Source organism: Notolepis coatsorum (genome assembly GCF_963971535.1).
Source record: "Notolepis coatsorum genome assembly, chromosome: 1".
NCBI lineage: Eukaryota > Metazoa > Chordata > Actinopteri > Aulopiformes > Paralepididae > Notolepis > Notolepis coatsorum.
Window position 1 is genome coordinate 76,081,054 of NC_140165.1, and position 21,867 is coordinate 76,102,920.

A 21,867-nucleotide genomic window follows, 5' to 3' on the forward strand; every position below is an offset into this window, starting at 1 on the left:
AGTGCTGTCAGAGAGTAGAGTGCTGTCAGAGAGTAGAGTGCTGTTAGAGAGTAGAGTGATGTCAGAGAGTAGAGTCCTGTCAGAGAGTAGAGTGCTGTTAGAGAGTAGAGCGCTGTTAGAGAGTAGAGTGCTGTTAGAGAGTAGAGTGCTGTCAGAGAGTAGAGTGCTGTCAGAGAGTAGAGTGCTGTCAGAGAGTAGAGTCCTGTTAGAGAGTAGAGTGCTGTCAGAGAGTAGAGTGCTGTCAGAGAGTATAGTGCTGTTAGAGAGTAGAGTGCTGTTAGAGAGTAGAGTGCTGTTAGAGAGCGCTGTCAGAGAGTAGAGCGCTGTCAGAGAGTAGAGTGCTGTCAGAGAGTAGAGTGCTGTCAGAGAGTAGAGTGCTGTCAGAGAGTAGAGTGCTGTTAGAGAGTAGAGTGATGTCAGAGAGTAGAGTCCTGTCAGAGAGTAGAGTGCTGTTAGAGAGTAGAGTGCTGTTAGAGAGCGCTGTCAGAGAGCAGAGCGCTGTCAGAGAGTAGAGTGCTGTCAGAGAGTAGAGTGCTGTCAGAGAGTAGAGTGCTGTCAGAGAGTAGAGTGCTGTTAGAGAGTAGAGTGATGTCAGAGAGTAGAGTCCTGTCAGAGAGTAGAGTGCTGTTAGAGAGTAGAGCGCTGTTAGAGAGTAGAGTGCTGTTAGAGAGTAGAGTGCTGTCAGAGAGTAGAGTGCTGTCAGAGAGTAGAGTGCTGTCAGAGAGTAGAGTGCTGTTAGAGAGTAGAGTGCTGTCAGAGAGTAGAGTGCTGTCAGAGAGTAGAGTGCTGTTAGAGAGTAGAGTGCTGTTAGAGAGTAGAGTGATGTTAGAGAGTAGAGTGAACACAGAGTAGAGTGCTGTCAGAGAGTAGAGTGCTGTTAGAGAGTAGAGTGCTGTTAGAGAGTAGAGTGCTGTCAGAGAGTAGAGTGCTGTCAGAGAGTAGAGTGCTGTTAGAGAGTAGAGTGCTGTTAGAGAGTAGAGTGCTGTTAGAGAGTAGAGTACTGTCAGAGAGTAGAGTGCTGTTAGAGAGTAGAGTGCTGTCAGATAGTAGAGTGCTGTCAGAGAGTAGAGTGCTGTTAGAGAGTAGAGTGCTGTCAGAGAGTAGAGTGCTGTTAGAGAGTAGAGTGCTGTTAGAGAGTATAGTGCTGTCAGAGAGTAGAGTGCTGTCAGAGAGTAGAGCGCTGTCAGAGAGTAGAGTGCTGTCAGAGAGTAGAGTGCTGTCAGAGAGTAGAGTGCTGTTAGAGAGTAGAGTGCTGTTAGATAGTAGAGTGCTGTTAGAGAGTAGAGTGCTGTTAGAGAGTAGAGTGCTGTCAGAGAGTAGAGCGCTGTTAGAGAGTAGAGTGCTGTTAGAGAGTAGAGTGCTGTCAGAGAGTAGAGTGCTGTTAGAGAGTAGAGTGCTGTTAGAGAGTAGAGTGCTGTCAGAGAGTAGAGTGCTGTTAGAGAGTAGAGTGCTGTCAGAGAGTAGAGTGCTGTTAGAGAGTAGAGTGCTGTTAGAGAGTAGAGTGCTGTCAGAGAGTAGAGTGCTGTCAGAGAGTAGAGCGCTGTCAGAGAGTAGAGTGCTGTCAGAGAGTAGAGTGCTGTCAGAGAGTAGAGCGATGTCAGAGAGTAGAGTGCTGTCAGAGAGTAGAGTGCTGTCAGAGAGTGCTGTTAGAGAGTAGAGTGCTGTCAGAGAGTAGAGTGCTGTCAGAATAGAGTGCTGTCAGAGAGTAGAGTGCTGTCAGAGAGTAGAGTGCTGTTAGAGAGTAGAGTGCTGTTAGAGAGTAGAGTGCTGTCAGAGAGTAGAGTGCTGTTAGAGAGTAGAGTGCTGTTAGAGAGTAGAGTGCTGTTAGAGAGTAGAGTCCTGTCAGAGAGTAGAGTGCTGTTAGAGAGTAGAGTGCTGTCAGAGAGTAGAGTGCTGTCAGAGAGTAGAGTGCTGTTAGAGAGTAGAGTGCTGTTAGAGAGTAGAGTGCTGTTAGAGAGTAGAGTGCTGTCAGAGAGTAGAGTGCTGTTAGAGAGTATAGTGCTGTTAGAGAGTAGAGTGATGTTAGAGTGTAGAGCGCTGTCAGAGAGTAGAGTGCTGTTAGAGAGTAGAGCGCTGTCAGAGAGTAGAGTGCTGTTAGAGAGTAGAGTGCTGTTAGAGAGTAGAGCTCTGTTAGAGAGTAGAGTGCTGTCAGAGAGTAGAGTGCTGTCAGAGAGTAGAGTCTTGTCAGAGAGTAGAGTGCTGTTAGAGAGTAGAGTGCTGTCAGAGAGTAGAGTGCTGTTAGAGAGTAGAGTGCTGTCAGAGAGTAGAGTGCTGTTAGAGAGTAGAGTGCTGTTAGAGAGTAGAGTGCTGTCAGAGAGTAGAGTGCTGTCAGAGAGTAGAGCGCTGTCAGAGAGTAGAGTGCTGTCAGAGAGTAGAGTGCTGTCAGAGAGTAGAGCGATGTCAGAGAGTAGAGTGCTGTCAGAGAGTAGAGTGCTGTCAGAGAGTAGAGTGCTGTTAGAGAGTAGAGTGCTGTCAGAGAGTAGAGTGCTGTCAGAATATAGTGCTGTCAGAGAGTAGAGTGCTGTCAGAGAGTAGAGTGCTGTTAGAGAGTAGAGTGCTGTTAGAGAGTAGAGTGCTGTCAGAGAGTAGAGTGCTGTTAGAGAGTAGAGTGCTGTTAGAGAGTAGAGTGCTGTTAGAGAGTAGAGTGCTGTCAGAGAGTAGAGTGCTGTTAGAGAGTAGAGTGCTGTCAGAGAGTAGAGTGCTGTCAGAGAGTAGAGTGCTGTTAGAGAGTAGAGTGCTGTTAGAGAGTAGAGTGCTGTTAGAGAGTAGAGTGCTGTCAGAGAGTAGAGTGCTGTTAGAGAGTAGAGCGCTGTTAGAGAGTAGAGTGCTGTTAGAGAGTAGAGTGCTGTCAGAGAGTAGAGTGCTGTTAGAGAGTAGAGTGCTGTTAGAGAGTAGAGTGCTGTTAGAGAGTAGAGTGCTGTCAGAGAGTAGAGTGCTGTTAGAGAGTAGAGTGCTGTTAGAGAGTATAGTGCTGTCAGAGAGTAGAGTGCTGTCAGAGAGTAGAGCGCTGTCAGAGAGTAGAGTGCTGTCAGAGAGTAGAGTGCTGTCAGAGAGTAGAGTGCTGTTAGAGAGTAGAGTGCTGTTAGAGAGTAGAGTGCTGTTAGAGAGTAGAGTGCTGTCAGAGAGTAGAGCGCTGTTAGAGAGTAGAGTGCTGTTAGAGAGTAGAGTGCTGTCAGAGAGTAGAGTGCTGTTAGAGAGTAGAGTGCTGTTAGAGAGTAGAGTGCTGTCAGAGAGTAGAGTGCTGTTAGAGAGTAGAGTGCTGTCAGAGAGTAGAGTGCTGTTAGAGAGTAGAGTGCTGTTAGAGAGTAGAGTGCTGTCAGAGAGTAGAGTGCTGTCAGAGAGTAGAGCGCTGTCAGAGAGTAGAGTGCTGTCAGAGAGTAGAGTGCTGTCAGAGAGTAGAGCGATGTCAGAGAGTAGAGTGCTGTCAGAGAGTAGAGTGCTGTCAGAGAGTGCTGTTAGAGAGTAGAGTGCTGTCAGAGAGTAGAGTGCTGTCAGAATAGAGTGCTGTCAGAGAGTAGAGTGCTGTCAGAGAGTAGAGTGCTGTTAGAGAGTAGAGTGCTGTTAGAGAGTAGAGTGCTGTCAGAGAGTAGAGTGCTGTTAGAGAGTAGAGTGCTGTTAGAGAGTAGAGTGCTGTTAGAGAGTAGAGTCCTGTCAGAGAGTAGAGTGCTGTTAGAGAGTAGAGTGCTGTCAGAGAGTAGAGTGCTGTCAGAGAGTAGAGTGCTGTTAGAGAGTAGAGTGCTGTTAGAGAGTAGAGTGCTGTTAGAGAGTAGAGTGCTGTCAGAGAGTAGAGTGCTGTTAGAGAGTAGAGCGCTGTTAGAGAGTAGAGTGCTGTTAGAGAGTAGAGTGCTGTCAGAGAGTAGAGTGCTGTTAGAGAGTAGAGTGCTGTTAAGAGAGTAGAGTGCTGTCAGAGAGTAGAGTGCTGTCAGAGAGTAGAGTGCTGTTAGAGAGTAGAGTGATGTTAGAGAGTAGAGTGCTGTTAGAGAGTAGAGTGCTGTCAGAGAGTAGAGCGCTGTTAGAGAGTAGAGTGCTGTTAGAGAGTAGAGTGCTGTCAGAGAGTAGAGTGCTGTTAGAGAGTAGAGTGCTGTTAGAGAGTAGAGTGCTGTTAGAGAGTAGAGTGCTGTCAGAGAGTAGAGTGCTGTTAGAGAGTATAGCGCTGTCAGAGAGTAGAGTGCTGTCAGAGAGTAGAGTGCTGTCAGAGAGTAGAGTGCTGTTAGAGAGTAGAGTGCTGTCAGAGAGTAGAGCGCTGTCAGAGAGTAGAGTGCTGTTAGAGAGTAGAGTGCTGTTAGAGAGTAGAGTGCTGTCAGAGAGTAGAGTGCTGTCAGAGAGTAGAGCGCTGTCAGAGAGTAGAGTGCTGTCAGAGAGTAGAGTGCTGTCAGAGAGTAGAGTGCTGTCAGAGAGTAGAGTGCTGTTAGAGAGTAGAGTCCTGTAAGAGAGTAGAGTGCTGTTAGAGAGTAGAGTGAACACAGAGTAGAGTGCTGTCAGAGAGTAGAGTGCTGTTAGAGAGTAGAGTGCTGTTAGAGTAGAGTGCTGTCAGAGAGTAGAGTGCTGTCAGAGAGTAGAGTGCTGTTAGAGAGTAGAGTGAACACAGAGTAGAGTGCTGTCAGAGAGTAGAGTGCTGTTAGAGAGTAGAGTGCTGTTAGAGAGTAGAGTGCTGTTTATCGAGTAGAGTGCTGTCAGAGAGTAGAGTGCTGTTAGAGAGTAGAGTGCTGTTAGAGAGTAGAGTGCTGTCAGAGAGTAGAGTGCTGTCAGAGAGTAGAGTGCTGTTAGAGAGTAGAGTGAACACAGAGTAGAGTGCTGTCAGAGAGTAGAGTGCTGTTAGAGAGTAGAGTGCTGTTAGAGAGTAGAGTGCTGTTAGAGAGTAGAGCGCTGTCAGAGAGTAGAGTGCTGTTAGAGAGTAGAGCGCTGTCAGAGAGTAGAGTGCTGTCAGAGAGTAGAGTGCTGTCAGAGAGTAGAGTGCTGTCAGAGAGTAGAGTGCTGTCAGAGAGTAGAGCGCTGTCAGAGAGTAGAGTGCTGTTAGAGAGTAGAGTGCTGTTAGAGAGTAGAGCGCTGTCAGAGAGTAGAGTGCTGTTAGAGAGTAGAGTGCTGTCAGAGAGTAGAGTGCTGACAGAGAGTAGAGCGCTGTCAGAGAGTAGAGTGCTGTCAGAGAGTAGAGTGCTGTTAGAGAGTAGAGTGCTGTCAGAGAGTAGAGTGCTGTTAGAGAGTAGAGTGCTGTCAGAGAGTAGAGTGCTGTTAGAGAGTAGAGTGCTCTCAGAGAGTAGAGTGCTGTTAGATAGTAGAGTGCTGTTAGAGAGTAGAGTGCTGTTAGAGAGTAGAGTGCTGTCAGAGAGTAGAGTGCTGTCAGAGAGTAGAGTGCTGTTAGAGAGTAGAGTGCTGTCAGAGAGTAGAGTCCTGTCAGAGAGTAGAGTGCTGTCAGAGAGTAGAGTGCTGTTAGAGAGTAGAGTGCTGTCAGAGAGTAGAGTGCTGTTAGAGAGTAGAGTGCTGTCAGAGAGTAGAGTGCTGTCAGAGAGTAGAGTGCTGTTAGAGAGTAGAGTGCTGTTAGAGAGTAGAGTACTGTTAGAGAGTAGAGTGCTGTTAGAGAGTAGAGTGCTGTCAGAGAGTAGAGTGCTGTCAGAGAGTAGAGTGCTGTCAGAGAGTAGAGTGCTGTCAGAGAGTAGAGTGATGTCAGAGAGTAGGGCGCTGTCAGAGAGTAGAGTGCTGTCAGAGAGTAGAGTGCTGTTAGAGAGTAGAGTGCTGTTAGAGAGTAGAGTGCTGTTAGAGAGTAGAGTGCTGTCAGAGAGTAGAGTGAACACAGAGTAGAGTGCTGTTAGAGAGTAGAGTGCTGTCAGAGAGTAGAGCGCTGTCAGAGAGTAGAGTGATGTCAGAGAGTAGAGCGCTGTCAGAGAGTAGAGTGCTGTCAGAGAGTAGAGTGCTGTCAGAGAGTAGAGTGCTGTCAGAGAGTAGAGTGCTGTCAGAGAGTAGAGCGCTGTCAGAGAGTAGAGTGCTGTCAGAGAGTAGAGTGCTGTCAGAGAGTAGAGTGCTGTCAGAGAGTAGAGTGCTGTCAGAGAGTAGAGCGCTGTCAGAGAGTAGAGTGCTGTTAGAGAGTAGAGTGCTGTTAGAGAGTAGAGCGCTGTCAGAGAGTAGAGTGCTGTTAGAGAGTAGAGTGCTGTCAGAGAGTAGAGTGCTGACAGAGAGTAGAGCGCTGTCAGAGAGTAGAGTGCTGTCAGAGAGTAGAGTGCTGTTAGAGAGTAGAGTGCTGTCAGAGAGTAGAGTGCTGTTAGAGAGTAGAGTGCTGTCAGAGAGTAGAGTGCTGTTAGAGAGTAGAGTGCTGTCAGAGAGTAGAGTGCTGTTAGATAGTAGAGTGCTGTTAGAGAGTAGAGTGCTGTTAGAGAGTAGAGTGCTGTCAGAGAGTAGAGTGCTGTCAGAGAGTAGAGTGCTGTTAGAGAGTAGAGTGCTGTCAGAGAGTAGAGTCCTGTCAGAGAGTAGAGTGCTGTCAGAGAGTAGAGTGCTGTTAGAGAGTAGAGTGCTGTCAGAGAGTAGAGTGCTGTTAGAGAGTAGAGTGCTGTCAGAGAGTAGAGTGCTGTCAGAGAGTAGAGTGCTGCTAGAGAGTAGAGTGCTGTTAGAGAGTAGAGTGCTGTTAGAGAGTAGAGTGCTGTTAGAGAGTAGAGTGCTGTCAGAGAGTAGAGTGCTGTCAGAGAGTATAGTGCTGTCAGAGAGTAGAGTGCTGTCAGAGAGTAGAGTGCTGTCAGAGAGTAGGGCGCTGTCAGAGAGTAGAGTGCTGTCAGTGAGTAGAGTGCTGTTAGAGAGTAGAGTGCTGTTAGAGAGTAGAGTGCTGTCAGAGAGTAGAGTGAACACAGAGTAGAGTGCTGTTAGAGAGTAGAGTGCTGTCAGAGAGTAGAGCGCTGTCAGAGAGTAGAGTGCTGTCAGAGAGTGGAGCGCTGTCAGAGAGTAGAGTGCTGTCAGAGAGTAGAGTGCTGTCAGAGAGTAGAGTGCTGTCAGAGAGTAGAGTGCTGTCAGAGAGTAGAGTGCTGTTAGAGAGTAGAGTGCTGTTAGAGAGTAGAGTGCTGTTAGAGAGTAGAGTGCTGTCAGAGAGTAGAGTGCTGTCAGAGAGTAGAGCGCTGTCAGAGAGTAGAGTGCTGTCAGAGAGTAGAGTGCTGTCAGAGAGTAGAGCGCTGTCAGAGAGTAGAGTGCTGTTAGAGAGTAGAGTGCTGTTAGAGAGTAGAGTGCTGTCAGAGAGTAGAGTGCTGTTAGAGAGTAGAGTGCTGTCAGAGAGTAGAGTGCTGTTAGAGAGTAGAGTGCTGTTAGAGAGTAGAGTGCTGTTAGAGAGTAGAGTGCTGTCAGAGAGTAGAGTGCTGTTAGAGAGTAGATCGCTGTCAGAGAGTAGAGTGCTGTTAGAGAGTAGAGTGCTGTCAGAGAGTAGAGTGCTGTCAGAGAGTAGAGCGCTGTCAGAGAGTAGAGTGCTGTCAGAGAGTAGAGTGCTGTCAGAGAGTAGAGTGCTGTCAGAGAGTAGAGTGCTGTCAGAGAGTAGAGCGCTGTCAGAGAGTAGAGTGCTGTTAGAGAGTAGAGCGCTGTCAGAGAGTAGAGTGCTGTTAGAGAGTAGAGCGCTGTCAGAGAGTAGAGTGCTGTCAGTGAGTAGAGTGCTGTCAGAGTAGAGTGCTGTCAGAGAGTAGAGTGCTGTTAGAGAGTAGAGTGCTGTTAGAGAGTAGAGTGCTGTCAGAGTAGAGTGCTGTCAGAGAGTAGAGTGCTGTCAGAGAGTAGAGTGCTGTCAGAGAGTAGAGTGCTGTTAGAGAGTAGAGTGCTGTCAGAGAGTAGAGTGCTGTCAGAGAGTAGAGTGCTGTTAGAGAGTAGAGTGCTGTCAGAGAGTAGAGTGCTGTTAGATAGTAGAGTGCTGTTAGAGAGTAGAGTGCTGTTAGAGAGTAGAGTGCTGTCAGAGAGTAGAGTGCTGTCAGAGAGTAGAGTGCTGTTAGAGAGTAGAGTGCTGTCAGAGAGTAGAGTCCTGTCAGAGAGTAGAGTGCTGTCAGAGAGTAGAGTGCTGTTAGAGAGTAGAGTGCTGTCAGAGAGTAGAGTGCTGTTAGAGAGTAGAGTGCTGTCAGAGAGTAGAGTGCTGTCAGAGAGTAGAGTGCTGTTAGAGAGTAGAGTGCTGTTAGAGAGTAGAGTGCTGTTAGAGAGTAGAGTGCTGTTAGAGAGTAGAGTGCTGTCAGAGAGTAGAGTGCTGTCAGAGAGTAGAGTGCTGTCAGAGAGTAGAGTGCTGTCAGAGAGTAGAGTGCTGTCAGAGAGTAGAGTGCTGTCAGAGAGTAGGGCGCTGTCAGAGAGTAGAGTGCTGTCAGAGAGTAGAGTGCTGTTAGAGAGTAGAGTGCTGTTAGAGAGTAGAGTGCTGTTAGAGAGTAGAGTGCTGTCAGAGAGTAGAGTGAACACAGAGTAGAGTGATGTTAGAGAGTAGAGTGCTGTCAGAGAGTAGAGTGAACACAGAGTAGAGTGCTGTCAGAGAGTAGAGTGCTGTCAGAGAGTAGAGTGCTGTCAGAGAGTAGAGTTCTGTTAGAGAGTAGAGTGCTGTCAGAGAGTAGAGTGAACACAGAGTAGAGTGATGTTAGAGAGTAGAGTGCTGTCAGAGAGTAGAGTGCTGTTAGAGAGTAGAGTGCTGTCAGAGAGTAGAGTGCTGTCAGAGAGTAGAGTGCTGTTAGAGAGTAGAGTGATGTCAGAGAGTAGAGTGCTGTTAGAGAGTAGAGTGCTGTCAGAGAGTAGAGTGCTGTTAGAGAGTAGAGTGCTGTTAGAGAGTAGAGTGCTGTGAGAGAGTAGAGTGCTGTGAGAGAGTAGAGTGCTGTTAGAGAGTAGAGTGCTGTCAGAGAGTAGAGTGCTGTCAGAGAGTAGAGTGCTGTCAGAGAGTAGAGTGCTGTCAGAGAGTAGAGTGCTGTCAGAGAGTAGAGTGCTGTTAGAGAGTAGAGTCCTGTCAGAGAGTAGAGTGCTGTTAGAGAGTAGAGTGAACACAGAGTAGAGTGCTGTCAGAGAGTAGAGTGCTGTTAGAGAGTAGAGTGCTGTTAGAGTAGAGTGCTGTCAGAGAGTAGAGTGCTGTCAGAGAGTAGAGTGCTGTTAGAGAGTAGAGTGAACACAGAGTAGAGTGCTGTCAGAGAGTAGAGTGCTGTTAGAGAGTAGAGTGCTGTTAGAGAGTAGAGTGCTGTTTATCGAGTAGAGCGCTGTCAGAGAGTAGAGTGCTGTTAGAGAGTAGAGTGCTGTCAGAGAGTAGAGTGCTGTCAGAGAGTAGAGCGCTGTCAGAGAGTAGAGTGCTGTCAGAGAGTAGAGTGCTGTCAGAGAGTAGAGTGCTGTCAGAGAGTAGAGTGCTGTCAGAGAGTAGAGTGCTGTCAGAGAGTAGAGTGCTGTCAGAGAGTAGAGTGCTGTTAGAGAGTAGAGTGCTGTTAGAGAGTAGAGTGCTGTCAGCGAGTAGAGTGCTGTCAGAGAGTAGAGTGCTGTTAGAGAGTAGAGTGAACACAGAGTAGAGTGCTGTCAGAGAGTAGAGTGCTGTTAGAGAGTAGAGTGCTGTTAGAGAGTAGAGTGCTGTCAGAGAGTAGAGCGCTGTCAGAGAGTAGAGTGCTGTTAGAGAGTAGAGTGCTGTTAGAGAGTAGAGTGCTGTCAGAGAGTAGAGTGCTGTCAGAGAGTAGAGCGCTGTCAGAGAGTAGAGTGCTGTCAGAGAGTAGAGTGCTGTCAGAGAGTAGAGTGCTGTCAGAGAGTAGAGTGCTGTTAGAGAGTAGAGTCCTGTAAGAGAGTAGAGTGCTGTTAGAGAGTAGAGTGAACACAGAGTAGAGTGCTGTCAGAGAGTAGAGTGCTGTTAGAGAGTAGAGTGCTGTTAGAGTAGAGTGCTGTCAGAGAGTAGAGTGCTGTCAGAGAGTAGAGTGCTGTTAGAGAGTAGAGTGAACACAGAGTAGAGTGCTGTCAGAGAGTAGAGTGCTGTTAGAGAGTAGAGTGCTGTTAGAGAGTAGAGTGCTGTTTATCGAGTAGAGCGCTGTCAGAGAGTAGAGTGCTGTTAGAGAGTAGAGTGCTGTCAGAGAGTAGAGTGCTGTCAGAGAGTAGAGCGCTGTCAGAGAGTAGAGTGCTGTCAGAGAGTAGAGTGCTGTCAGAGAGTAGAGTGCTGTCAGAGAGTAGAGTGCTGTCAGAGAGTAGAGTGCTGTCAGAGAGTAGAGTGCTGTTAGAGAGTAGAGTGCTGTTAGAGAGTAGAGTGCTGTCAGAGAGTAGAGTGCTGTCAGAGAGTAGAGTGCTGTTAGAGAGTAGAGTGAACACAGAGTAGAGTGCTGTCAGAGAGTAGAGTGCTGTTAGAGAGTAGAGTGCTGTTAGAGAGTAGAGTGCTGTTAGAGAGTAGAGCGCTGTCAGAGAGTAGAGTGCTGTTAGAGAGTAGAGCGCTGTCAGAGAGTAGAGTGCTGTCAGAGAGTAGAGTGCTGTCAGAGAGTAGAGTGCTGTCAGAGAGTAGAGTGCTGTCAGAGAGTAGAGCGCTGTCAGAGAGTAGAGTGCTGTTAGAGAGTAGAGTGCTGTTAGAGAGTAGAGCGCTGTCAGAGAGTAGAGTGCTGTTAGAGAGTAGAGTGCTGTCAGAGAGTAGAGTGCTGACAGAGAGTAGAGCGCTGTCAGAGAGTAGAGTGCTGTCAGAGAGTAGAGTGCTGTTAGAGAGTAGAGTGCTGTCAGAGAGTAGAGTGCTGTTAGAGAGTAGAGTGCTGTCAGAGAGTAGAGTGCTGTTAGAGAGTAGAGTGCTCTCAGAGAGTAGAGTGCTGTTAGATAGTAGAGTGCTGTTAGAGAGTAGAGTGCTGTTAGAGAGTAGAGTGCTGTCAGAGAGTAGAGTGCTGTCAGAGAGTAGAGTGCTGTTAGAGAGTAGAGTGCTGTCAGAGAGTAGAGTCCTGTCAGAGAGTAGAGTGCTGTCAGAGAGTAGAGTGCTGTTAGAGAGTAGAGTGCTGTCAGAGAGTAGAGTGCTGTTAGAGAGTAGAGTGCTGTCAGAGAGTAGAGTGCTGTCAGAGAGTAGAGTGCTGTTAGAGAGTAGAGTGCTGTTAGAGAGTAGAGTACTGTTAGAGAGTAGAGTGCTGTTAGAGAGTAGAGTGCTGTCAGAGAGTAGAGTGCTGTCAGAGAGTAGAGTGCTGTCAGAGAGTAGAGTGCTGTCAGAGAGTAGAGTGATGTCAGAGAGTAGGGCGCTGTCAGAGAGTAGAGTGCTGTCAGAGAGTAGAGTGCTGTTAGAGAGTAGAGTGCTGTTAGAGAGTAGAGTGCTGTTAGAGAGTAGAGTGCTGTCAGAGAGTAGAGTGAACACAGAGTAGAGTGCTGTTAGAGAGTAGAGTGCTGTCAGAGAGTAGAGCGCTGTCAGAGAGTAGAGTGATGTCAGAGAGTAGAGCGCTGTCAGAGAGTAGAGTGCTGTCAGAGAGTAGAGTGCTGTCAGAGAGTAGAGTGCTGTCAGAGAGTAGAGTGCTGTCAGAGAGTAGAGCGCTGTCAGAGAGTAGAGTGCTGTCAGAGAGTAGAGTGCTGTCAGAGAGTAGAGTGCTGTCAGAGAGTAGAGTGCTGTCAGAGAGTAGAGCGCTGTCAGAGAGTAGAGTGCTGTTAGAGAGTAGAGTGCTGTTAGAGAGTAGAGCGCTGTCAGAGAGTAGAGTGCTGTTAGAGAGTAGAGTGCTGTCAGAGAGTAGAGTGCTGACAGAGAGTAGAGCGCTGTCAGAGAGTAGAGTGCTGTCAGAGAGTAGAGTGCTGTTAGAGAGTAGAGTGCTGTCAGAGAGTAGAGTGCTGTTAGAGAGTAGAGTGCTGTCAGAGAGTAGAGTGCTGTTAGAGAGTAGAGTGCTGTCAGAGAGTAGAGTGCTGTTAGATAGTAGAGTGCTGTTAGAGAGTAGAGTGCTGTTAGAGAGTAGAGTGCTGTCAGAGAGTAGAGTGCTGTCAGAGAGTAGAGTGCTGTTAGAGAGTAGAGTGCTGTCAGAGAGTAGAGTCCTGTCAGAGAGTAGAGTGCTGTCAGAGAGTAGAGTGCTGTTAGAGAGTAGAGTGCTGTCAGAGAGTAGAGTGCTGTTAGAGAGTAGAGTGCTGTCAGAGAGTAGAGTGCTGTCAGAGAGTAGAGTGCTGCTAGAGAGTAGAGTGCTGTTAGAGAGTAGAGTGCTGTTAGAGAGTAGAGTGCTGTTAGAGAGTAGAGTGCTGTCAGAGAGTAGAGTGCTGTCAGAGAGTATAGTGCTGTCAGAGAGTAGAGTGCTGTCAGAGAGTAGAGTGCTGTCAGAGAGTAGGGCGCTGTCAGAGAGTAGAGTGCTGTCAGTGAGTAGAGTGCTGTTAGAGAGTAGAGTGCTGTTAGAGAGTAGAGTGCTGTCAGAGAGTAGAGTGAACACAGAGTAGAGTGCTGTTAGAGAGTAGAGTGCTGTCAGAGAGTAGAGCGCTGTCAGAGAGTAGAGTGCTGTCAGAGAGTGGAGCGCTGTCAGAGAGTAGAGTGCTGTCAGAGAGTAGAGTGCTGTCAGAGAGTAGAGTGCTGTCAGAGAGTAGAGTACTGTCAGAGAGTAGAGTGCTGTTAGAGAGTAGAGTGCTGTTAGAGAGTAGAGTGCTGTTAGAGAGTAGAGTGCTGTCAGAGAGTAGAGTGCTGTCAGAGAGTAGAGCGCTGTCAGAGAGTAGAGTGCTGTCAGAGAGTAGAGTGCTGTCAGAGAGTAGAGCGCTGTCAGAGAGTAGAGTGCTGTTAGAGAGTAGAGTGCTGTTAGAGAGTAGAGTGCTGTCAGAGAGTAGAGTGCTGTTAGAGAGTAGAGTGCTGTCAGAGAGTAGAGTGCTGTTAGAGAGTAGAGTGCTGTTAGAGAGTAGAGTGCTGTTAGAGAGTAGAGTGCTGTCAGAGAGTAGAGTGCTGTTAGAGAGTAGATCGCTGTCAGAGAGTAGAGTGCTGTTAGAGAGTAGAGTGCTGTCAGAGAGTAGAGTGCTGTCAGAGAGTAGAGCGCTGTCAGAGAGTAGAGTGCTGTCAGAGAGTAGAGTGCTGTCAGAGAGTAGAGTGCTGTCAGAGAGTAGAGTGCTGTCAGAGAGTAGAGCGCTGTCAGAGAGTAGAGTGCTGTTAGAGAGTAGAGCGCTGTCAGAGAGTAGAGTGCTGTTAGAGAGTAGAGCGCTGTCAGAGAGTAGAGTGCTGTCAGTGAGTAGAGTGCTGTCAGAGTAGAGTGCTGTCAGAGAGTAGAGTGCTGTTAGAGAGTAGAGTGCTGTTAGAGAGTAGAGTGCTGTCAGAGTAGAGTGCTGTCAGAGAGTAGAGTGCCGTCAGAGAGTAGAGTGCTGTCAGAGAGTAGAGTGCTGTTAGAGAGTAGAGTGCTGTCAGAGAGTAGAGTGCTGTCAGAGAGTAGAGTGCTGTTAGAGAGTAGAGTGCTGTCAGAGAGTAGAGTGCTGTTAGATAGTAGAGTGCTGTTAGAGAGTAGAGTGCTGTTAGAGAGTAGAGTGCTGTCAGAGAGTAGAGTGCTGTCAGAGAGTAGAGTGCTGTTAGAGAGTAGAGTGCTGTCAGAGAGTAGAGTCCTGTCAGAGAGTAGAGTGCTGTCAGAGAGTAGAGTGCTGTTAGAGAGTAGAGTGCTGTCAGAGAGTAGAGTGCTGTTAGAGAGTAGAGTGCTGTCAGAGAGTAGAGTGCTGTCAGAGAGTAGAGTGCTGTTAGAGAGTAGAGTGCTGTTAGAGAGTAGAGTGCTGTTAGAGAGTAGAGTGCTGTTAGAGAGTAGAGTGCTGTCAGAGAGTAGAGTGCTGTCAGAGAGTAGAGTGCTGTCAGAGAGTAGAGTGCTGTCAGAGAGTAGAGTGCTGTCAGAGAGTAGAGTGCTGTCAGAGAGTAGGGCGCTGTCAGAGAGTAGAGTGCTGTCAGAGAGTAGAGTGCTGTTAGAGAGTAGAGTGCTGTTAGAGAGTAGAGTGCTGTTAGAGAGTAGAGTGCTGTCAGAGAGTAGAGTGAACACAGAGTAGAGTGATGTTAGAGAGTAGAGTGCTGTCAGAGAGTAGAGTGAACACAGAGTAGAGTGCTGTCAGAGAGTAGAGTGCTGTCAGAGAGTAGAGTGCTGTCAGAGAGTAGAGTTCTGTTAGAGAGTAGAGTGCTGTCAGAGAGTAGAGTGAACACAGAGTAGAGTGATGTTAGAGAGTAGAGTGCTGTCAGAGAGTAGAGTGCTGTTAGAGAGTAGAGTGCTGTCAGAGAGTAGAGTGCTGTCAGAGAGTAGAGTGCTGTTAGAGAGTAGAGTGATGTCAGAGAGTAGAGTGCTGTTAGAGAGTAGAGTGCTGTCAGAGAGTAGAGTGCTGTTAGAGAGTAGAGTGCTGTTAGAGAGTAGAGTGCTGTGAGAGAGTAGAGTGCTGTGAGAGAGTAGAGTGCTGTTAGAGAGTAGAGTGCTGTCAGAGAGTAGAGTGCTGTCAGAGAGTAGAGTGCTGTCAGAGAGTAGAGTGCTGTCAGAGAGTAGAGTGCTGTCAGAGAGTAGAGTGCTGTTAGAGAGTAGAGTCCTGTCAGAGAGTAGAGTGCTGTTAGAGAGTAGAGTGAACACAGAGTAGAGTGCTGTCAGAGAGTAGAGTGCTGTTAGAGAGTAGAGTGCTGTTAGAGTAGAGTGCTGTCAGAGAGTAGAGTGCTGTCAGAGAGTAGAGTGCTGTTAGAGAGTAGAGTGAACACAGAGTAGAGTGCTGTCAGAGAGTAGAGTGCTGTTAGAGAGTAGAGTGCTGTTAGAGAGTAGAGTGCTGTTTATCGAGTAGAGCGCTGTCAGAGAGTAGAGTGCTGTTAGAGAGTAGAGTGCTGTCAGAGAGTAGAGTGCTGTCAGAGAGTAGAGCGCTGTCAGAGAGTAGAGTGCTGTCAGAGAGTAGAGTGCTGTCAGAGAGTAGAGTGCTGTCAGAGAGTAGAGTGCTGTCAGAGAGTAGAGTGCTGTCAGAGAGTAGAGTGCTGTCAGAGAGTAGAGTGCTGTTAGAGAGTAGAGTGCTGTTAGAGAGTAGAGTGCTGTCAGCGAGTAGAGTGCTGTCAGAGAGTAGAGTGCTGTTAGAGAGTAGAGTGAACACAGAGTAGAGTGCTGTCAGAGAGTAGAGTGCTGTTAGAGAGTAGAGTGCTGTTAGAGAGTAGAGTGCTGTTAGAGAGTAGAGCGCTGTCAGAGAGTAGAGTGCTGTTAGAGAGTAGAGCGCTGTCAGAGAGTAGAGTGCTGTCAGAGAGTAGAGTGCTGTCAGAGAGTAGAGTGCTGTCAGAGAGTAGAGTGCTGTCAGAGAGTAGAGCGCTGTCAGAGAGTAGAGTGCTGTTAGAGAGTAGAGTGCTGTTAGAGAGTAGAGCGCTGTCAGAGAGTAGAGTGCTGTTAGAGAGTAGAGTGCTGTCAGAGAGTAGAGTGCTGACAGAGAGTAGAGCGCTGTCAGAGAGTAGAGTGCTGTCAGAGAGTAGAGTGCTGTTAGAGAGTAGAGTGCTGTCAGAGAGTAGAGTGCTGTTAGAGAGTAGAGTGCTGTCAGAGAGTAGAGTGCTGTTAGAGAGTAGAGTGCTCTCAGAGAGTAGAGTGCTGTTAGATAGTAGAGTGCTGTTAGAGAGTAGAGTGCTGTTAGAGAGTAGAGTGCTGTCAGAGAGTAGAGTGCTGTCAGAGAGTAGAGTGCTGTTAGAGAGTAGAGTGCTGTCAGAGAGTAGAGTCCTGTCAGAGAGTAGAGTGCTGTCAGAGAGTAGAGTGCTGTTAGAGAGTAGAGTGCTGTCAGAGAGTAGAGTGCTGTTAGAGAGTAGAGTGCTGTTAGAGAGTAGAGTACTGTTAGAGAGTAGAGTGCTGTTAGAGAGTAGAGTGCTGTCAGAGAGTAGAGTGCTGTCAGAGAGTAGAGTGCTGTCAGAGAGTAGAGTGCTGTCAGAGAGTAGAGTGATGTCAGAGAGTAGGGCGCTGTCAGAGAGTAGAGTGCTGTCAGAGAGTAGAGTGCTGTTAGAGAGTAGAGTGCTGTTAGAGAGTAGAGTGCTGTTAGAGAGTAGAGTGCTGTCAGAGAGTAGAGTGAACACAGAGTAGAGTGCTGTTAGAGAGTAGAGTGCTGTCAGAGAGTAGAGCGCTGTCAGAGAGTAGAGTGATGTCAGAGAGTAGAGCGCTGTCAGAGAGTAGAGTGCTGTCAGAGAGTAGAGTGCTGTCAGAGAGTAGAGTGCTGTCAGAGAGTAGAGTGCTGTCAGAGAGTAGAGCGCTGTCAGAGAGTAGAGTGCTGTTAGAGTAGAGTGCTGTCAGAGAGTAGAGTGCTGTCAGAGAGTAGAGTGCTGTTAGAGAGTAGAGTGAACACAGAGTAGAGTGCTGTCAGAGAGTAGAGTGCTGTTAGAGAGTAGAGTGCTGTTAGAGAGTAGAGTGCTGTTTATCGAGTAGAGCGCTGTCAGAGAGTAGAGTGCTGTTAGAGAGTAGAGTGCTGTCAGAGAGTAGAGTGCTGTCAGAGAGTAGAGCGCTGTCAGAGAGTAGAGTGCTGTCAGAGAGTAGAGTGCTGTCAGAGAGTAGAGTGCTGTCAGAGAGTAGAGTGCTGTCAGAGAGTAGAGTGCTGTCAGAGAGTAGAGTGCTGTCAGAGAGTAGAGTGCTGTTAGAGAGTAGAGTGCTGTTAGAGAGTAGAGTGCTGTCAGAGAGTAGAGTCCTGTCAGAGAGTAGAGTGCTGTCAGAGAGTAGAGTGCTGTTAGAGAGTAGAGTGCTGTCAGAGAGTAGAGTGCTGTTAGAGAGTAGAGTGCTGTTAGAGAGTAGAGTACTGTTAGAGAGTAGAGTGCTGTTAGAGAGTAGAGTGCTGTCAGAGAGTAGAGTGCTGTCAGAGAGTAGAGTTCTGTCAGAGAGTAGAGTGCTGTCAGAGAGTAGAGTGATGTCAGAGAGTAGGGCGCTGTCAGAGAGTAGAGTGCTGTCAGAGAGTAGAGTGCTGTTAGAGAGTAGAGTGCTGTTAGAGAGTAGAGTGCTGTTAGAGAGTAGAGTGCTGTCAGAGAGTAGAGTGAACACAGAGTAGAGTGCTGTTAGAGAGTAGAGTGCTGTCAGAGAGTAGAGCGCTGTCAGAGAGTAGAGTGATGTCAGAGAGTAGAGCGCTGTCAGAGAGTAGAGTGCTGTCAGAGAGTAGAGTGCTGTCAGAGAGTAGAGTGCTGTCAGAGAGTAGAGTGCTGTCAGAGAGTAGAGCGCTGTCAGAGAGTAGAGTGCTGTTAGAGAGTAGAGTGCTGTTAGAGAGTAGAGTGCTGTTTATCGAGTAGAGCGCTGTCAGAGAGTAGAGTGCTGTTAGAGAGTAGAGTGCTGTCAGAGAGTAGAGTGCTGTCAGAGAGTAGAGCGCTGTCAGAGAGTAGAGTGCTGTCAGAGAGTAGAGTGCTGTCAGAGAGTAGAGTGCTGTCAGAGAGTAGAGTGCTGTCAGAGAGTAGAGTGCTGTCAGAGAGTAGAGTGCTGTCAGAGAGTAGAGTGCTGTTAGAGAGTAGAGTGCTGTTAGAGAGTAGAGTGCTGTCAGAGAGTAGAGTGCTGTCAGAGAGTAGAGTGCTGTTAGAGAGTAGAGTGAACACAGAGTAGAGTGCTGTCAGAGAGTAGAGTGCTGTTAGAGAGTAGAGTGCTGTTAGAGAGTAGAGTGCTGTTAGAGAGTAGAGCGCTGTCAGAGAGTAGAGTGCTGTTAGAGAGTAGAGCGCTGTCAGAGAGTAGAGTGCTGTCAGAGAGTAGAGTGCTGTCAGAGAGTAGAGTGCTGTCAGAGAGTAGAGTGCTGTCAGAGAGTAGAGCGCTGTCAGAGAGTAGAGTGCTGTTAGAGAGTAGAGTGCTGTTAGAGAGTAGAGCGCTGTCAGAGAGTAGAGTGCTGTTAGAGAGTAGAGTGCTGTCAGAGAGTAGAGTGCTGACAGAGAGTAGAGCGCTGTCAGAGAGTAGAGTGCTGTCAGAGAGTAGAGTGCTGTTAGAGAGTAGAGTGCTGTCAGAGAGTAGAGTGCTGTTAGAGAGTAGAGTGCTGTCAGAGAGTAGAGTGCTGTTAGAGAGTAGAGTGCTCTCAGAGAGTAGAGTGCTGTTAGATAGTAGAGTGCTGTTAGAGAGTAGAGTGCTGTTAGAGAGTAGAGTGCTGTCAGAGAGTAGAGTGCTGTCAGAGAGTAGAGTGCTGTTAGAGAGTAGAGTGCTGTCAGAGAGTAGAGTCCTGTCAGAGAGTAGAGTGCTGTCAGAGAGTAGAGTGCTGTTAGAGAGTAGAGTGCTGTCAGAGAGTAGAGTGCTGTTAGAGAGTAGAGTGCTGTTAGAGAGTAGAGTACTGTTAGAGAGTAGAGTGCTGTTAGAGAGTAGAGTGCTGTCAGAGAGTAGAGTGCTGTCAGAGAGTAGAGTGCTGTCAGAGAGTAGAGTGCTGTCAGAGAGTAGAGTGATGTCAGAGAGTAGGGCGCTGTCAGAGAGTAGAGTGCTGTCAGAGAGTAGAGTGCTGTTAGAGAGTAGAGTGCTGTTAGAGAGTAGAGTGCTGTTAGAGAGTAGAGTGCTGTCAGAGAGTAGAGTGAACACAGAGTAGAGTGCTGTTAGAGAGTAGAGTGCTGTCAGAGAGTAGAGCGCTGTCAGAGAGTAGAGTGATGTCAGAGAGTAGAGCGCTGTCAGAGAGTAGAGTGCTGTCAGAGAGTAGAGTGCTGTCAGAGAGTAGAGTGCTGTCAGAGAGTAGAGTGCTGTCAGAGAGTAGAGCGCTGTCAGAGAGTAGAGTGCTGTCAGAGAGTAGAGTGCTGTCAGAGAGTAGAGTGCTGTCAGAGAGTAGAGTGCTGTCAGAGAGTAGAGCGCTGTCAGAGAGTAGAGTGCTGTTAGAGAGTAGAGTGCTGTTAGAGAGTAGAGCGCTGTCAGAGAGTAGAGTGCTGTTAGAGAGTAGAATGCTGTCAGAGAGTAGAGTGCTGACAGAGAGTAGAGCGCTGTCAGAGAGTAGAGTGCTGTCAGAGAGTAGAGTGCTGTTAGAGAGTAGAGTGCTGTCAGAGAGTAGAGTGCTGTTAGAGAGTAGAGTGCTGTCAGAGAGTAGAGTGCTGTTAGAGAGTAGAGTGCTGTCAGAGAGTAGAGTGCTGTTAGATAGTAGAGTGCTGTTAGAGAGTAGAGTGCTGTTAGAGAGTAGAGTGCTGTCAGAGAGTAGAGTGCTGTCAGAGAGTAGAGTGCTGTTAGAGAGTAGAGTGCTGTCAGAGAGTAGAGTCCTGTCAGAGAGTAGAGTGCTGTCAGAGAGTAGAGTGCTGTTAGAGAGTAGAGTGCTGTCAGAGAGTAGAGTGCTGTTAGAGAGTAGAGTGCTGTCAGAGAGTAGAGTGCTGTCAGAGAGTAGAGTGCTGCTAGAGAGTAGAGTGCTGTCAGAGAGTAGAGTGCTGTTAGATAGTAGAGTGCTGTTAGAGAGTAGAGTGCTGTTAGAGAGTAGAGTGCTGTCAGAGAGTAGAGTGCTGTCAGAGAGTAGAGTGCTGTTAGAGAGTAGAGTGCTGTCAGAGAGTAGAGTCCTGTCAGAGAGTAGAGTGCTGTCAGAGAGTAGAGTGCTGTTAGAGAGTAGAGTGCTGTCAGAGAGTAGAGTGCTGTTAGAGAGTAGAGTGCTGTCAGAGAGTAGAGTGCTGTCAGAGAGTAGAGTGCTGCTAGAGAGTAGAGTGCTGTTAGAGAGTAGAGTGCTGTTAGAGAGTAGAGTGCTGTTAGAGAGTAGAGTGCTGTCAGAGAGTAGAGTGCTGTCAGAGAGTATAGTGCTGTCAGAGAGTAGAGTGCTGTCAGAGAGTAGAGTGCTGTCAGAGAGTAGGGCGCTGTCAGAGAGTAGAGTGCTGTCAGAGAGTAGAGTGCTGTTAGAGAGTAGAGTGCTGTTAGAGAGTAGAGTGCTGTCAGAGAGTAGAGTGAACACAGAGTAGAGTGCTGTTAGAGAGTAGAGTGCTGTCAGAGAGTAGAGCGCTGTCAGAGAGTAGAGTGCTGTCAGAGAGTGGAGCGCTGTCAGAGAGTAGAGTGCTGTCAGAGAGTAGAGTGCTGTCAGAGAGTAGAGTGCTGTCAGAGAGTAGAGTGCTGTCAGAGAGTAGAGTGCTGTTAGAGAGTAGAGTGCTGTTAGAGAGTAGAGTGCTGTTAGAGAGTAGAGTGCTGTCAGAGAGTAGAGTGCTGTCAGAGAGTAGAGCGCTGTCAGAGAGTAGAGTGCTGTCAGAGAGTAGAGTGCTGTCAGAGAGTAGAGCGCTGTCAGAGAGTAGAGTGCTGTTAGAGAGTAGAGTGCTGTTAGAGAGTAGAGTGCTGTCAGAGAGTAGAGTGCTGTTAGAGAGTAGAGTGCTGTCAGAGAGTAGAGTGCTGTTAGAGAGTAGAGTGCTGTTAGAGAGTAGAGTGCTGTTAGAGAGTAGAGTGCTGTCAGAGAGTAGAGTGCTGTTAGAGAGTAGAGCGCTGTCAGAGAGTAGAGTGCTGTTAGAGAGTAGAGTGCTGTCAGAGAGTAGAGTGCTGTCAGAGAGTAGAGCGCTGTCAGAGAGTAGAGTGCTGTCAGAGAGTAGAGTGCTGTCAGAGAGTAGAGTGCTGTCAGAGAGTAGAGTGCTGTCAGAGAGTAGAGCGCTGTCAGAGAGTAGAGTGCTGTTAGAGAGTAGAGCGCTGTCAGAGAGTAGAGTGCTGTTAGAGAGTAGAGCGCTGTCAGAGAGTAGAGTGCTGTCAGTGAGTAGAGTGCTGTCAGAGTAGAGTGCTGTCAGAGAGTAGAGTGCTGTTAGAGAGTAGAGTGCTGTTAGAGAGTAGAGTGCTGTCAGAGTAGAGTGCTGTCAGAGAGTAGAGTGCCGTCAGAGAGTAGAGTGCTGTCAGAGAGTAGAGTGCTGTTAGAGAGTAGAGTGCTGTCAGAGAGTAGAGTGCTGTCAGAGAGTAGAGTGCTGTTAGAGAGTAGAGTGCTGTCAGAGAGTAGAGTGCTGTTAGATAGTAGAGTGCTGTTAGAGAGTAGAGTGCTGTTAGAGAGTAGAGTGCTGTCAGAGAGTAGAGTGCTGTCAGAGAGTAGAGTGCTGTTAGAGAGTAGAGTGCTGTCAGAGAGTAGAGTCCTGTCAGAGAGTAGAGTGCTGTCAGAGAGTAGAGTGCTGTTAGAGAGTAGAGTGCTGTCAGAGAGTAGAGTGCTGTTAGAGAGTAGAGTGCTGTCAGAGAGTAGAGTGCTGTCAGAGAGTAGAGTGCTGTTAGAGAGTAGAGTGCTGTTAGAGAGTAGAGTGCTGTTAGAGAGTAGAGTGCTGTTAGAGAGTAGAGTGCTGTCAGAGAGTAGAGTGCTGTCAGAGAGTAGAGTGCTGTCAGAGAGTAGAGTGCTGTCAGAGGGTAGAGTGCTGTCAGAGAGTAGAGTGCTGTCAGAGAGTAGGGCGCTGTCAGAGAGTAGAGTGCTGTCAGAGAGTAGAGTGCTGTTAGAGAGTAGAGTGCTGTTAGAGAGTAGAGTGCTGTTAGAGAGTAGAGTGCTGTCAGAGAGTAGAGTGAACACAGAGTAGAGTGATGTTAGAGAGTAGAGTGCTGTCAGAGAGTAGAGTGAACACAGAGTAGAGTGCTGTCAGAGAGTAGAGTGCTGTCAGAGAGTAGAGTGCTGTCAGAGAGTAGAGTGCTGTTAGAGAGTAGAGTGCTGTCAGAGAGTAGAGTGAACACAGAGTAGAGTGATGTTAGAGAGTAGAGTGCTGTCAGAGAGTAGAGTGCTGTTAGAGAGTAGAGTGCTGTCAGAGAGTAGAGTGCTGTCAGAGAGTAGAGTGCTGTTAGAGAGTAGAGTGCTGTCAGAGAGTAGAGTGCTGTTAGAGAGTAGAGTGCTGTCAGAGAGTAGAGTGCTGTTAGAGAGTAGAGTGCTGTTAGAGAGTAGAGTGCTGTGAGAGAGTAGAGTGCTGTTAGAGAGTAGAGTGCTGTCAGAGAGTAGAGTGCTGTCAGAGAGTAGAGTGCTGTCAGAGAGTAGAGCGCTGTCAGAGAGTAGAGTGCTGTTAGAGAGTAGAGCGCTGTCAGAGAGTAGAGTGCTGTTAGAGAGTAGAGCGTTGTCAGAGAGTAGAGTGCTGTTAGAGAGTAGAGTTCTGTCAGAGAGTAGAGTGCTGACAGAGAGTAGAGCGCTGTCAGAGAGTAGAGTGCTGTCAGAGAGTAGAGTGCTGTTAGAGAGTAGAGTGCTGTCAGA